This window comes from Halichoerus grypus, chromosome 1 (assembly GCF_964656455.1).
Source record: "Halichoerus grypus chromosome 1, mHalGry1.hap1.1, whole genome shotgun sequence".
NCBI lineage: Eukaryota > Metazoa > Chordata > Mammalia > Carnivora > Phocidae > Halichoerus > Halichoerus grypus.
The window spans coordinates 171529068-171546644 of NC_135712.1; the positions used below are offsets into that span (position 1 = coordinate 171529068).

The following is a 17577-nucleotide window of genomic DNA, read 5'->3' on the forward strand; positions in this document are numbered from 1 at the left end:
TGAATGGCTAAAGTGTGCCAGTCCCTATGCCATGTGATTTTTACCTGTTACGCTTTGTATCTGGATCTCATTATATCTAGATCTGCCAATAGTCACAAAAATGCAACTTAACCAATTATAGTACAAGTTTTAAAATATGTTGTTGTTTTTATCAATAAAACTTATTTGATGCCAGAGTTATTTATAATGAATACTCGTTTACAGCATTTGTTTATTTAGTTATTCAACACACGTTTGTTGAGCACCTGCTGTGTGTTGTCCGTTGTGCTATGTGCTATTTTAAATGGTCATTTAGTTCGCAGAGTGCTGCTGCTGGAAACTTTACAACCAGGTATTTTACCCCACATGGATGATAGCTCCAAAGAAAATGGGTTTAAATTAAGAATGATGGTAGATCCATTCTACAGCACCAGAAAAAGTAGTGGAATGGGTGATGGAAGGTAGGTTAATGTGGCGGGTGGTTCTTCTGAGGAAATCTTCAAGAACAGAAGTGGTGTAATTAAAACATAGACTTGCTTCAAGGCAAGGCCTAAGCCCTGTCTTGGGTTCTTTTCAGTCTTATTTCAAGTTTCTAAATGTTGGAAGAGTAACCTCAACACACCATCTGTGAGTGACCAGTCTACATCAGAGTGGTGCAAATGGTCCTTTCTCTCACAGAGCAAGTTTTCTCAGCCTCATAGGACAGGCCTGAAGATGTAACTAGGAACGAAATGTGGGACATGGGAACTGGAAACTGTTTTTTAAGTGCTAAGAGCCGAAGATGTGTAGATTACTGCCCCCATCCCCAAGTGAGCCTGTCTCAGCCTTCAGCTATCCTGTGACCTTCGCTTGGAGTTTCCCGGGATTCCTTTCTGTCATTAGCCTCCTCCCCATCTCTACCCCCAAGCCCCTAGTTGTTTTTAATCTAGTTCAGTTCTGGTTTGACTGAGATAAGGTGAAAATAGCCCTTACTCTGATTGTAATGTCATTATATCCCACTGGGACAAAATTAGGCTATGTATTGTAGCAGAAAAAGCTGCATGAATGAAGAATGAGATAGAGTTGGAAGAAAGAACAATAATACTCTGTGGGCCTGGGATCCTTCTTGATTCTCACAGATAAACAATAAGAAAAGAACAAAATAAAGGGAAGTTTGTAGGTTCAAAACCTTCTTTGGTAGGTGGAAATTAAATTTTATTTAGAAATAGAGGGCTGCAAAGGGGCTCCTGGGTGGCTCAGTCAGTAAGGTATCCAACTCTTGGTTTTGGCTCAGGTCATGATCTCGAGGTTGTGAGATCAAGCCCTGTGTCAGGCTCTGTGCTCAGCATGGAGTCTGCTTAAGATTCTCTCTCTCCTTCTTCCTCTGTCCCGCCCCCCGCTCTCTCTCTCAAATAAATAAATAAATCTTTAAAAAAAAATAGAGGGCTGCATAACTTGTAGTTTTTGAGGTGATTATGTGGTAATACTAAGCTAGGTTAGAGGGACTAACTAAATGTTAACCCTACAGGAATAGCTAACTGTTTTGGGATGGAGGCCAATCATAGTAATTCTTTCAGAATCCTTCCACATACTCAAAAGCTTTAGGATATTTATTTTTTAAGTGGAAAAATGTGCAAAACAATAATTTCTGCTTCTTTATTCTTTGCTTAAAGCTCATGATATTTTTGTGCTATGCCAAGAGGGAAATTCTGTCCATGCATACATAGTTTTTCCACTTGTCAATACTATTTGCATACTGCTCACACAGATTCACTGAGATTGGGGATCTGGCATTATGCCTCAACAGTGAAACAATTAAGAATTTGGTTTATATCATTGTATATTCCTCACCTTTCCTAGGTGTTTTTTGGTGAGGTAGTTTTAAATGGTCTTAGACCTGTATTGAAGGTAGTAGGTGCCTGAACTCTCAAGGATCATTATTTTGCTTTTACATGGAATCATCTTTAAATTTTTCATACCACTGTTGACTTGGGATAGGGACCTCAGAAGGTGAGGAGAAAAGAAAGCGTGTATATTAGAATAGCTGCATGAATTATCCAAACCCATGAACTATCAAAAGTCTTCTAAAACATCCTATTTCCCTGTACTAGATTTGCTAATTTACTTTAAGCTTTGCTTAGTTGATAATAATGGAATTTTCTAACCACAAACAATTGGTTGATGCAGAACTAACCATGGTGACAAGGAAAAAGGACACCAAGCTTGAAATCCATTGTTCCCAAAATACACTGAGGCACCTGGGGCCACTGAAGACAACTCATAGGGATACTGCAGGATATTTTAAATGTTCAAGGGAAACACAGTGATATACCAATTACTGCTCTGGGATTGTTCACAGTTTCAACATTAGATCATACTACATTCCTTTTGATTAGGTAGTATCTTCAGGAAGCTGGGTTTTTGGTGATTACTGTTTTACCAAGCAGGTACCGTTGACAATAATTGTGTGACAGGAAATGAGAGTGACAGTTTTCAACTTGATTCCAAGGCTTGTGAAGTTGTGCAGTAGACACACATTATCACATTAGTCAGTCAATGTGGTCAAGATTAAAATAATTTTTTTTTCAATTTGTGTGAATTGACCTTCCAGATGGCGATTAAGTAGATGGGACATAAATAGTTATTAAGTTGTTTGTACCTAGCAGAACTCTTAATGTATTTCTTCTGGCCTAGGAATGTCATGAAAGAGTAAATCAGACCGTAAAGGTTACCATGAATCAAAAAGTTTGGCAACCAGTAGTTTAAATTGTTTTTAAAAGTTGGTTTGGGTAGCCCTTTTTTCTTCTAAAAAGCTCTTGTATTTTTTTTTCCATCATTTTATCTAAATGTACAAATGTAATCATCTGCCTTTCTTTGTTTTTTTTTTTAAGTAGTCTCCATGCCCAGCATGGAGCCCAGTGCAGGGCTTAAACTCACAAGCCTGAGATCAAGACCTGAGCTGAGATCAAGAGTTGGACGCTAGGGGCGTCTGGGTGGCTCAGTCGTTAAGCGTCTGCCTTCGGTTCAGGTCATGATCCCAGAGTCCTGGGACTGAGCCCGGCATCGGGCTCCCTGCTGGGTGGGAGGCCCGCTTCTCCCTCTCCCACTACCCCTGCTTGTGTTCCTGCTTTAGCTGTCTCTCTCTGTCAAAAAAAAAAAAAAAAAAAAAGAGTTGGATGCTTAACTGACTGAATCACCCAGATGCCCCTCATGTATCTATTTTTAAAAGTATTTTATTCTGTTTCTCCTAGCTTTCCTCTTCCTTCTCCTCTACCTTCTCATTTCCCTACCAGGCAGCTCATTAGCAACCTAGTATATATCTTTTTATATTTGTCAAGGATATGCTTCTGTAAGATATATATATACATATTAACTTATTTAAACATGTAAGCCTGGGAGGGGTCACTGTTTTATGAAAACAAGAGCGTGATAGTTACAAAAGGCAGGTGACATCCAGTATTATTATGAAAATAATTTTGACTTTGCAGACCCCTGGTAATGGTCTCAGAGATCCTAGGGGCCTGTGGGCCACACATTGAGAACATTTGCAATAGATATGTTTCTACAATAAGTGAAAATAAATCTGGATTGCAGTGATATACAATAGCAATGTTCTTTTTTTTTAAGTTCCATGTAAATATTTCATGTGTAAAAATGCTTGATGATTTTTATCTGTTGTACATAGTTTGATAAATGAATGTGTGTTGAATGTTATGGTACATGATGATTGATCTTAAGATTTTTTATTTGTTTTATTGATACTGATTAAATATCTTTTGAACTTATAATTATTTTAAATGTTTTACTGTGTGAAATGTATATGCAAATTTATATCCTCATTGCATTTTCTCTTTTGGAACTTGATTGTTGTTCTGATGAAAATGAATTATAAACAATAACACTTTTAAGCATCATTTTTATTCAACATTTTGTTAAGAAAATAAGCCAATCATATTTTTTTCAAATAAGTCATTTTTCATTCCAGAAATAAAAATTGTTTCACTTTGCACTGATTCCTGTTCAGCATCAAAAGGCATTCTAGGCTGTTACCACTTTGTACAGTATTAGAAGATGTTCTTTACTAATACGGTTTTTGCTTGTTTTCCTATAGATTCAGAAAATTCATGTTTATAATATTCAAAAGGAACACTGAGAAACTATCCTAATTTTATAGTCTTTTAATTCTGAGTATTTGTTTTTAATACTTTATTAAAAAGTCTTGCATTAAAAATACCAAGAAACTATACACTTATTATTTAAGAAATGTAATGTACTGACAATAAAACCAAAGAAAAAGCTAAGCACTTTAAAAGTAGAAGTAACTATGTAATTTGGGAATATAATAAACTGTTGATAGTCTTAAGATGTCTCTTAAAGATTGTGCAATATATTCTTGCTGCATACTGTGATGTGGGCCAAGTCAGTGGATACTGCATTTATTTCTTATCTCTCACTAGTATGGGAGGCTCACTTAGGGTTTCTTTTCTTTTTTTTTTTTTTAAAGATTTTATTTATTCATCTGAGAGACACAGAAAGAGAGAGAGCATGAGCAGGGAGAGAGGCAGAGGGAGAGGGAGAAGCAGGCTCCTCGCTGAGCCAGGAGCCCAATGTGGGGCTTGATCCCAGGACACTGGGATCATGACCTGAGCCGAAGGCAGACGCGTAACCATCTGGGCCACCCAGGCGCCCCTAGGGCTTATTTTCATGATGCTTCCTGACAATTGTCTTGAATTAATGAATTTAAATTATAATGGATACTTTTAGTAAATCTTTCTGCTTATTGCATTAGTATTATAAGATTTATTAATCAGTATAGAAGTATTTTGACATTTTACCAGTTCTGGCAAATATCAGATGAATATATCAATTCTAACCTTTTTGCATTCATGGAAGTATTATTCATTCCTCAAATAGCTGCTGATCACTTACCAAAAATGAGGCACTTTCACTTACAAAATATGAGGTACAAACATGTGTATGACTCAGAATGTGTCCTCAGAAAGTTTGTAATCTATGATATATCAACACAAGAAAATAGAGTATATGGAAGAAAAGGCTAAATACTAGAAAAGAAGTATTAATAACATAAAATTTGCATTCATGGAGAGATACCAGTTTTGTCTGGGAAATTTCATTGTCAAAGATTGAAACCATATATATTTTTCCTTATTACAACAATATATTCTAATTGTGAAAAATTCATAAACTCTAGGCAGTCACAAAGAAGAAAAATCGCTCATAATTTTAAATTTCACTTAACAATTACTATCATTAATATTTTGGTATTTGGTTTTAGCCACTTCATTATTTTAAGTAGACTCTTTTGAAAAGTGCTTTGTAAAGATACTCATTCCAGTTACAGTTCTAGGAATAATGCAGATATTAAATACAGCCCTTGGTACTGATGATTTTGGAAGAGGAAACACTATTAGGTCAAGTTACTTTAAGCATAAGTAGTTTTATGGACAATAGTGATTTGGCCATGATTATGGCTTTAACTTTACAGTTGTGCCCAAGACATCTGAAAGAGAATGCAGCTCTCTCACTTGCTGGCTTAGGGGTAGGAGAATCTTACTCATGGAGTTCTAAGAATGTGATAGGTTCTACTCAGAAACAAAAGTAAACCTTATCTTACTTCACAGAAGAGAAGGACTGTCAGCTGATTCTTAGAGACAGTATTATACATGAGAGGTGAAATCTTAGCACATCTGCTATTAAAAGTAGGTCCATATAAAAGTTATCAGTTAAATCTTTGTAATTTAAATTGGCATTTGCTTATTGAGATACTTTTTCCATTCATAGGAAAATATTAAACAATTCATTTTTTTAACTTTTTTTTCATTTAAAAGCATCATGTCACAGATAACCTAAAATATCAAGTGATTTGTGCTTCTTTATATTTGGAACCTATTTTTTTCCCCAGTAGATCTCTCTTCCTGTGTTGGAACCTATTTTTTCCCCCAGTAGATCTGTCTCCCTTCCCTGTTTACCATTTATTTATTTATTTATTTGGCTCCATGCCCAGCATGGTGCCCAACTGGGGCTTGAGCTCACGACCTGAGCTGATATCAAGAGTCGGATGCTTAACCAGCAGAGCCACCCAGGCACCCCTCTGTTTACCTTTTAAATAATTTTTGATACTAGTGTGAATTCCTTGGAGGAGCTAGCTTAAACATTTTTGGTGTCAAGAAAATATCACACTGGAGTGAAAGATGGGTGAAAGATAGTATTTCAAGTATTCACATGTAGGTAATGGAAAGCTGATAGCAGGGCCACCAGTATGCAAAATGAAAAAGGGCAAACCCATTTTTTTGTCCTTTCCCATCTTCTCTTAGCATTCCCCATTCTTAGCTCCCTCTTGCTATTTTTCCTATGGTCCCTTTCTGGTGGGTGGCACCTTCTCCTGTCCTGTTTATATGATGGCCAATACTTAGACTTATGCTTTCTCCCTTTATTAAAGCGAAACCCATACTGTTGGCCATTTTCTTGGTTATCATGTTGGAAAATAAGCCAGTGGGCTGATTTCCCCAAAGATGTTAGTATTTTAGGATATTTAAATTTGTTAATCTTTTACTCCTATTTGAATTTTGACAAAGGTTTCTAGAGAGGCAAAGCTTTAAACTAAGATGGAAAAATGTTTAATGCTAAATTTTCAGATGGCTTGGAGAAAGTATTTGGAGACAGGGCTAACATTATAGATCCTTCAGTTCATCCTATAGACAACCAGACAGTTCCAGTTGAATACATACTTCTGTTTTGAAGAGAGTAGAAGAGGAAAGTGCTATTTGTGTCTTTTAATACAAATAGCCATGTGGAAATTCCCTTTCTGCAAGGTTTTATAGACTTTATTGTTGCCTCCGGAAGTTAAATGTGGGGACAATTTTCCTGAAGAGATTTGAAGTAAAAGGAACATACTTGTAGCCAATTTGCAAGCCTTCTTTCTGTAGTGATTTCTATATCTCTAAGACTCTAAAGATACTCAAGGAAAAGGCACCAAATGCAGAGTATCAATTACTTTCACATCCACAGTTTGAGCTCCTAAAATGGCATAATACGCAATCTGAGAAAGGGAGGCAGTCATCTAATTCATTTTCTTCTCAGAGTAGAGAAGTGTGTGCATGATTACAGATTGAGCCTTTAGGAGAGCAATAAAAATAGCTCTGACAGCCATTTCCAATAAAAAAATAATTTTTCATTGGGCAGAGTATCGAATCAATAAAGACATTTTTGGAGTTCTTGTTTGGCAGTATGTTTGGAGATATTTTATCTCCAATAGCAGTTACGGGAGAAAGGAATACATGATTGATGCAGGACAAAAAACCAGACACCTTATTTTAAGAGAAGTGCTTTATGACCTTTAAGTTTTAAAATAAGATTTTCTTTAAAGATTTTTTTAAAAATAAGAATTGACTAAGCAACAGTTCTGTCACCCTCCACTCTTGTGTGGCTATCATTTTCACCAAAAGTGCCATTTAGTGTAAAAGGGTTGAAATTGTAATAACTGTGGTCTAAGAGCCATTCATGGTGCTGTAAGGATTTTCTTCCCACTCTTAGTACCAACTAGTTATATTTCTTTGCTCTGATAAAACAAGAATTATAGACTAGAGAAATTGTGGAAGATTTGTGTGAATCAATTTTTGATTTTAATTAATGACTATGGAAATTGGAAATAGAAGTGCATTAATTCTACATCCTTTCCCCCTGTATGTTTCTTCATTTTAAACAACAAGGTTTTAAATTCTTAGTATTCTATTTTATTAATGGCCAGGTATTACTTCTGGTATAACTGCAATAAGACTCTCCCCCCACCACTCCACTCATTTGCATGTGATTTCTTTCTATGGCTAAATAAGTTCATCGATTTTATGTTTCACGGAGATTAGTGGTTTAACAAAATAAGAGATTATTGATTCTAATTTTTTCTACATTGTTATTGGATTTAGTTGTCTTTTTAACTGAAAGAGAGTCTTTAAAGATGTTTTCTCTTTGCTTTAAACAACATTAAATAAAATGTACAGTGATAATGACAAATCAGGCATGTTAAATAAACAAGATTAATATTGTGGGATTTTTCCAAAAGGCCAAAGCCAGTTTCTAAGTACCCGTTTAATTTTCTGTATTCTGGCTATAATATTGAATTGTGTTTTCTTTATGGAATATTTAATGCTGCCTTTTGAAAAGGAAGTATGTTCACATGGGTAAAAAAATCAAAACAATATAAAAAGTATGTGGTAAGAGTTCTCTTCCTACTCCTCTTCCTACTTTTCTTCTTTCTCTGTTCCCTACACTCTACCTTCCACATAACAACTTTTACCAGTTTCTTGTAAATCTTTAAGTTATTTTTTATGTAAATACATATATTTATTCTCTCCAGCCCAGTTTTCCCCCTAAAAGTTCACTTAATATATAGACTGTTCTGAATCTCTCTGTTATTTCTTTTAATTATTTATCTCACTCCTGAACTGTAAACATTTTCACTAGACTTTTTGGCCTTTTAGTTAGACAAACCTATATTTGAGTCCTGGCTCTACTACTTACTAAGTGTGCAACCTTGGGTTAAATGTGAGTTTCCAGGGACTTATTAAAATGGAAGAATCAGTACCTATGACATAGGGTTACTGTGAGATTTAAATGAGGTAATACACAGCCAGTAGTAGCCTCTGTTGGGCAATCAATATATGTCCCTTTACTCGGGCCTTTTCTTTCTCCCAAAGTGCAGTCACCCTTTTCCATCATCTATTCCCTGAATTAAAGCTACCATAACCTCACAAATAGCTTCCCTGTCTCGAGTGTAGCTCCTGTCCATCCATCCTTCACGCTGCAAGTAGAGTGGTCTTGCTGTGTCTTCTATCCTCTGCACAGAGGATATACTTCAAAGAGCATGTGATACTCTTCATGATCTAGGTTCTTCTTACTGGTTCACCCTTGTTTTATGCATTTCCTCTTCTTCTCTACTGTATATGTATTTTTCTCTGCCCAGAGTTCTCAGTCCCTGTTTATCCACCTGACAAGCTATTGTAGGTTGAACTGTGCATGCACTCCCCCCAACCCCCGCCCCGCCAAAAAAAAGAATGTTGAAATCCTAACCTCCAGTACCTGTGATTTTATTTGGAAATAGGGTCAAGTTAAAATGCGGTTATTAGGATGGGTCTTAATTCAATAAGATGTCTTTATAAAAGGGGTAATTTGAACACAGAGACAGATACGCACAGGAAGAATACCATTTTAAGATTGGAATTATGCTGCCATAAGCCAAGAAACTACCAGAAGCTGGGAGAGGGGCCTGGAACAGATTCTTCCTTAGCACCTTCAGTGGGACTATGGTCCTGCCAACATCTTGATCTTGGCCTTTTAGCCTGAGAACCATGAATAAATTTCTGACGTTTAAGCCAACCAGCTTGTGGTATGTTGTACAACAACCTCAGGAAACTAATACACAATCTTTAAAATTTTCATCTCAAATGTCGCCTTCTCTGTAAAGCTTTCCTGACCTTCCTCCCATATAAAGGGTTCCTGCCTCTGTGTTCTTTGTTGTTTTCTCTATCAGATTATCTTGTTTTATTAAAAATTATAAGTTAAGGTAGTTTACGTTAAGTACTTCTAGACCCTGAGCTACTTGAGGACGGGCATCATGTGTTTTCATCTTTGAATTCCCTGTGGCCCGTAACACACAGTATGGATTAAGTAAACCTAAGTTAAAGCTTTTTTAAAAACTCTAAGGTGTTCTTGTCAGAACCTTGGTTCCATTAGCAGTGCATTTTTATAAAATGCTTCTTAGAATTGTTCTTTTCTACAGATGGATATTGTCACCTATTATATATGTTTTTACTGCAGTTGAGTCAAATCCTTTAAAGAATATAGCTTTAAGGATTCTTTAAAGTTATCTTTAAGATATTGTCCAAATTCCCTTAAAATCTTAAAAAAATATTCCCTTAAGTATAGTATATACAGTTTTTTGGTATGTACCATCTGGTACGCTAGTTTGTATGCATACTAACATTGAGAATCTTAGGAATTAGGCTCCCTGAGTACAGCTGAGAGCTGGGAAAAAGTGGTCCCATTAAAAAAGTTATCTTCCAGCCTGTAGAAGTGGCATATGTAATTTGGCTCATATTATGAGCATCCTCTCAGTGTATAAACACAAAATGGTTTTTTTTTGTTGTTGTTTTCTTTGCATTTGCTGCCCCCAGCTTTGCTATGATGAACCTCCACCTCCCACAGAGAATACAGTCAGCTCAATCGCCTAACTTTTCAGGTACTCTGTCGTTAGAATAGCCTCATTCCCTTTCTTTAAAGCTTAGTCCTTTTCACTTAAAAACTTCAATCTCATATCTAATTTACTGCCTTTGGCCTTAACATTTCTGGTTAGTGAACACTGTGGAAGTATGGTGGCTTCAACAGGTTCTGCTGACAAATGTCTTACTCTCAAGTATGTTCAAGTCTAATGTCCCCTAGACAATAATAACCCCTTTCAGGACTTGACTACATTCTCTGGGTGACCCCAGTTGGCAGCTTCGTGTCACATTTTTTTTTGGTCCTATGCTGTGATGACGCTCCATAAGAATGTAAACCCCAGTTTTATCTGCTTTGTCTGGCCAACTCTTGGACTTGCAGGCATGAATGGGACCCATTGTTCATACTTGTCAGGAGCTGGTTACTTCAACTTGGGAGCAGAATTGGCCATTTCTGGGCCATATCTGTCTAATGTTCTTTCCCCCTTAACTAATAATATTGAGTAAAGTCAGCAAGTTCATTGACCAGGCTGATGTCCACCTAGGGTACAAAATGCCAGCCATTATTATTATTACTATTATTATTATTACCTCAACCAAAGGCCTATTCCTTATCTATCATTCACCTACCTCCCTACCAAATTACCTGCTTACCAATACCTATGTATTTTATTGAATTATAATTCACGTACTATAAAATTCACCCCTTTACAGGTACAGTTCGATGGTTTGGTATATTCTCCAGGTTGTACAACCATTACCACTATGTAACTGCAGAACATTTTCATTACCCCAAAAGGAAACTCCACACCAGTAGTTGTCACTCCCCAGCCCTTCCTCCCCCAGCCCTAGGCAACTACTAATCTGTGTTCTGTCTCTGTGGATTTACTTATCTTGGACATTTCATATATGGAATCACACATCATGTGGCCTTTGTATCTAAAATCTTTCCGTTAACAAAGTTCAAGGTTCACTTATGTTTAGCATGTATCAGTACTTAATGCCTTTTTTATGAAATAATAGTTGACTGTGTGGATATCACATTTTGCTTCTTTGTTCACCAGCTCATGGATATTTAGGCTGTTTCCGCACTATTATGAATAATCCTACTGTAGACATTTGTGTGAAGTTTTTGTGTAAACATAGGTTTTCAATTCCAGCAGTAGAATTGCTTGGTCATATGGAAATACTATGTTTAACTTTTTGAGGAATTGTCAAACTCTTTTCCAAAGCAGCTGCATGGTTTTATATTTCCACTGGCCATGTATATATATATTTTTTCATCTTCATGTCAATAGTTGTTATTTTCTGTCTTTTTTATTATAGCCATCTGAGTGAGTATGCAGTGGTATCCCATTGTGGCTTTGATTTGCATTTTCTTAATAACTAATGATGCTGAGCATCTTCATGTGCTTATTGGCCGTTTGTGTGTCTTCTTTGGAGAAGTGTCTATTCAAATCCTTCGCCCATTTAAAAATTGGGTTATTTGTCTTTTTATTGTTGTTGAGTTGCAATAATTCTTTATTCTTTTTTTTTAAAGATTTTATTTATTTATTTGACAGAAAGAGACACAGCCAGAGAGGGAACACAAGCAGGGGGAGTGGGAGAGGGAGAAGCAGGCTTCCCGCTGAGCAGGGAGCCCAGTGCGGGGCTCGATCCCAGGACCCCGGGATCATGACCCCAGCCGAAGGCAGACGCTTAACGACTGAGCCACCCAGGCGCCCAGTAATTCTTTATTCTTGATGGTAGACTCTTATTTATATGATTTGTAAATATTTTCTTCTGTGGCTTGTCATTTTATGTTCTTGATAGTGTCTTTTAATATATAAAGTTATAAATTTAATGCTCTACATTTTATCTATTTTTCGTTTGTGTTCATGTGTTTTAGTTTCTTAGATACCTAAGAAATTGTTGCCTAATCCGGAATTGCTAAGATTATCATCTAAGTAGTAGTATATCTTTCATTCAGTAAATATGGGATGTCATTCCATTTATTTAGGTCTTTAATCTCTTTCAACATTGTTTGTAGATGTTAGTGTATTAGGCTTATGCTTCTTTTGTCAAATATATCCCTAAATATTGTATCCTTTTTGGTGCTATTTCAAATAAAATTGTTTTATTAATTTCATTTTCAAATGGTTCATTGCGAGGTATAGAAATAAACTGATTTTTGTATGTTGATCTTTGTATCCTGCAACCTTGCTGAACTACTTTTATTAGTTCTAATAGTTTTTGTGTGTGTGAATGGGTGCTTTAGGATTTTTTGCTTTATTTTTTACTGGGGTATAATGGATATATAACATCATATTAGCTGCAGGTGTACCATATAATGACTCGATATTTGTGTATGTATGCAAAATGATCACCAGAATTTGTCTAATTAGTATCTGTAAACATATAGGTACAAAAAATGAAAACCATGAGTTTATACTGATGATTCCAGTCCATAAGAGGAAGTTCAGTTTTTCTGTCTTTCCATATTTATAACTCCATTCTCCAACAATGAGAAAACTGACTCCCATTATCTTCCATATATTTATTTATTTGAACAATCCCTCTTGTTTGTAGCCAATCTCCCAGTGCTGATGCTGCCTTCTCCCACTCATGTGGATTTTCCCCTTACCTCTTTTGGGCTCCATACCTTTTGCAGGACCATTTTTTTTTTTTCTTGAAATTCAAGAGCCAACATATCATTAGTTTTTGATGTAGTGTTCAGTGATTCATTAGTTGCATATAACACCCAGTGCTCATCACATCACGTGCTCTCCTTAATGCCAATGTTACCTCTCTACCCTCTAACACCTTTTCACCCCATGAAGCAGACATCTGATTGCTCAGCGAGTTCCATCTAATGGTTTTTATACTGAGTTGTGAAGGATGGAAGGAAAGGTCTCTTGTTTTACCAAGTCTTTATTTTGAAAAATTTCAAGCTTACTGTAAAGTTGCAAGGATACTATAATGAAAAATCATATATCTTTACCCAGATTAAATAGTTGTTAACATTTTTTGCCACATTAGTTTTACTTCTCTTTTTCTCTTATATATAAATACATGTTTACATATATGTATGTCTAATACCTACATATCATTTTTTTCAGTTTTAAATGGATCATTTGAGACAATTTAGATATCATCACGTTACCGCTGAATACTTGACCTAAATACTTCATCTCCTAAGAACAAGGACACTCTTTCATATAACCACTGTATAGTTACCACACTTAGGAAATTTAACATTGATGCAGTGCTTTTATCAAATACACTGTTCATATGCAAATTTATTCAGTTGTCCTAACCCTGTTCTTCAGGACAAGTTTTTAAATCCGGGATTGAATCAAGGATCATACATTATCTTTAGTTAGTAGTTATCCAACCTTGAGAATAGTGTCTGACACACGGGAGACCCTGAGTAGATGTTTGTACTTTCATTAAGGGACCCTTGATTTAGCAGCATTTTCTCAATTTGTAATTTGACTTCTATTTTTTTTAAGGTTAGGCAATTTACTCTAGAAAGTTAGCTTTTTAAAATGCACATGATAAACATATAGAACAAATGAAAATACAGTAGAATTAAGTCTTCTTCCCATTCTAAACCCTAACCCCCCAGTCTTTCAGAAGTCAACCGCTTTTTCCAGGTTCTTGTGAATCCTTCCAGAAAGATCTCTGTTATAAGCGTAGAGCTGTATATACACATCCCCCAGTTTTTTACTTATAGAAATGGGATTATAGCACTTACTCTTCTGTAACTTGCTTCTGCATTTTTTAATATATCTTGGAGATAGTTGTGTATCAGCACACATAGAGGTACTTTATTCTTCATGACTCTGTAGTATTCTGTCATATGGATGTGTCATAATTTACTTAATTGTTGATGGATATGAAAGTTGTTGCCATTCTTTTAGCTATTCAAAACACATATTTGGCCTCTTAAAGGGACTAGACTTTTTAACTTTGGCATTCTGTAGCAGAATAAAAGGTTAAGAGCATTTAGATGATTTTCTTCACATACCTGGTTTTTAATGAGCTATTCAGTCATCATGGCTTTCATGTAGTACTTCAATGAAATACTAATAAACTTCATCTGTCAAATGAAGTGGCTGATGAATTATTCAGTATTAAAATAGAAGTGTCTAACTTAGTCATACAGAGTTGAATTAGAGCAATTCTTCTGAAACTATCTGTGGTGAAAGACCCAGATTTTTAAAAAATTTCCAATCCTTTGCAGACTGATACCTTTGTAAAATGCAGGAAAAACAAAGAATCAGAAAAATAAAAATTTAAAAAAGCATAAAGAATAAAACGTCCACATGATTAATACAGAGCAGTGGTTCTTAAAGTGTGGTCCAATAATTTTTCAGAGGTAAAGAGACCAAAAAGTTTAAGAACAACTGACACAGAATTTCTATTACAAGTTTTTGTTTCTCTCCCATTATAACTACATAGAATGTTATAAGTGAAGCAGTGTCCCTTTGTATTAAATGCCTGTATCCCACTTTAAAAGAATACTATATATGTCAAAATTTAAAAATTTCAGTGTGACAAATCTGTCATATTGAAACTCAGTGTGACTTGCGTTTTGCTTGTTAATTTATTTAATCTTGGTTAGATTGCTGATAATGCTATTCATAGGAAATAATGTATATCTAAACTGTGTCTATGGTCTGTTTTAATAACACTCTAGTACAGAAACCAGTCTCAGAAGTATTTGATGGCTGCATAAGAAGAGATTTTAAAACAAGCTCATCAAGCTCAAGATACTAATTTTTAAAATTTTATTCAAAATTTAACAAATGATTCCATATTTTCAAAATTCATCTTCAGTTTTTCATCAGTTTCACAAATTCTAACAATTTTGTCATTTAAAATTATAACTAAATCAATGAAATGAATAGATCCCAGATACATGAATTTCTTATGAATAGATCTCCTTTTAATGGAAACTAAAATTCAGAAATTTTATCAAATTAGACCAGTGTTTAGTACATCAAGACCACCTTTTTCTTTGATAATATTGATAAATTATAGAACATCATAATGTGTACTTGTAAGCTTTTACAATCATTTTGTGTTTTGCTCTTACCTGCCTTTATTTTATTTATTTTTTTAAAAGATTTTATTTATTTATTTGACAGAGAGAGAGCGCACAAGCAGGGGGAGTGGCAGGCAGAGGAAGAGGGCGAAGCAGGCTCCCTGACAAGCCAGGAACCCAATGTGGGGCTCAATCCCAGGGCCCTGGGATCATGACCTGAGCTGAAGGTAGATGCTTAACTGACTGAGCCACCCAGGTGCCCCTCTTATCTGCCTTTAAAAAAAGATGTTGTACCCCTTCTTTCAATAGAAATATTAGGAAAATTTAAAATGCCAAAAATATCAGACAAATAAGCAAGTCTGTTCATTCAATTTATATCCTTGAAATCTGCTTTTTTTATGTTATAGCAGCACAAGAAGTTCATTTTTGAGTTCAGACATTCTTTACAGACTTTCTCCAGTTGATTAGCACTGTACTTACACATACAACTATTTTTATTGTCAACTTTTGTATTATTATAAAAAACAGAATTATATAAGATTTAAGTGAATTAGTTTTTATTATGACCCCATTTTTGCTATGTCACTAAGCACACTGTTTAATTCTGTTGACTTTTTTTTTTAGTAACAGGACCTTGTCATTGAAGGAGGTGGTGTGATGACTTACATTTTGGCTCAAACTCCTTAATCTGAATTGCTGTTCCAAAAACATTTCCTGTCATTGGAGCCATGCCATCTGAACACATTCATATACAAAATTTAATTTAAATTCCAAGTCACATATGTTGACAACTTAGGATATTATACAGTTCAGAATTACTTGTGTTTATCAGCAGTGAATCTGGAAAAAATTATAAATAGAGTTTAAAAACAGCTATATTAACAATGAAAAATACTTGACTGGCTTTATTTGCTGTATTAGTTGGTCTTCTGTGTCACTAGCCAGGGCCTAGCTATGTTGAGCTGTTGTAACCTTGAAAAGTGGTATTTGAGCTACTTTCTTTGCCTTAGATTTACCTGTATTTTCAAACAATTTTGTCTGTGGTCTTTTAGTGGTAGCAGCCCAAAGTGGTACCTAAAAAAGGGCCGAGAATTGGTAATATTTATATGTGGGATATTGAGCGTATACTTCTGTTAGCTTTTTAACTCAGTGCCCTTTCTTTAAAAGAATTCTTTGGTTTTGAGCTTATTTATTTATGATTTATATGTAAGATCCATTTAAGGTTTTTTAAAAATATTTTTATTTATTTATTTATTTGAGAGAGAGAGAGTGAGAGAGAGCATGAGAAGGGAGAGGGTCAGAGGGAGAAGCAGACTCCCCACTGAGTGGGGAGCCCGATGTGGGACTCGATCCCGGGACTCGCAGGATCATGACCTGAGCTGAAGGCAGTCGCTTAACCAACTGAGCCATCCAGGCGCCCAGATCCATTTAAGTTTTGATTAGTCAGTACATCTCCACAAATATTACATTGTTATGTTAGTATTGCACCCTTAATTATAGCTACACAACTGAAGTCAGTATAAAAGATATCATATTCCTAAGAGAATTAGTACAAACTGTTTTGGTCCTCATTTATTTGGAATTACTTCCATCATTTGATTTATTACCACTGCTGCATTCAGAAAAAATGAGTGGCTATTCTTGACAGAAGTTCAGTGAGGCTTATCTCGGCATATGTAAATTAGAGTTAAAATAAAATAATTTCATTTTCCTAATTTAGCTTACTAAATTTAGAAAGTAAGCTTGACCTCAAATCATAATGATTGTAAAAACAATACATTTTAAAGATAAAACAAATACCTACATTTTATCAGATTTTTATTTATTTGTGGGTTACAGATGTAAACTAACCTGAAATATCACATTTAAGCAATCTTATTGTGCTTAACTAGCATGCATTTTATGCTCCATGCTGCTCACTGCTTGAGTTTGACAGCATCCAAACTTGTTTATACCTTGTTTATCAAAATGAATCCACTGGTCCCATGTTTGGATGTTGTGTCAATGTCAAATTGCTAAAGAAGTTTCTAAACACTACTGTCATATTCTATAGTTATCCTGTCAAGGACCTTAACATTCTGTGAACCAGTGCTGGCCTAGCAGGTATTAATATGCCATAGTAATAATAGTCAATGTATATTGAATTTGTATTGTATGCCAGGCTCTTTGGCAAGCAGTTTACACATTTTATCTTATGTAATTACCACCATCTAGTAAGATATAGGTGGTGTTATCATCCCCAATTTACAGATAAAAGAAAAATAAGGCTCAGACAAATTCAGTAAATTTCCAAGGTCATAATCTTCATTTACAGATGGAGCTGGGATTTGAGCCCAGGTCTGTGGACTTCAGAACCTG

The 17577-nt window shown here is 35.3% G+C and overlaps 1 pseudogene; it reads left to right on the forward strand.

Annotated features, from left to right (window-relative positions):
- Positions 1–345: 345 nt before the first annotated feature.
- Positions 346–17577, forward strand: part of LOC118525049 (actin, cytoplasmic 1-like) — a 46346-nt pseudogene continuing 29114 nt past the window's right edge.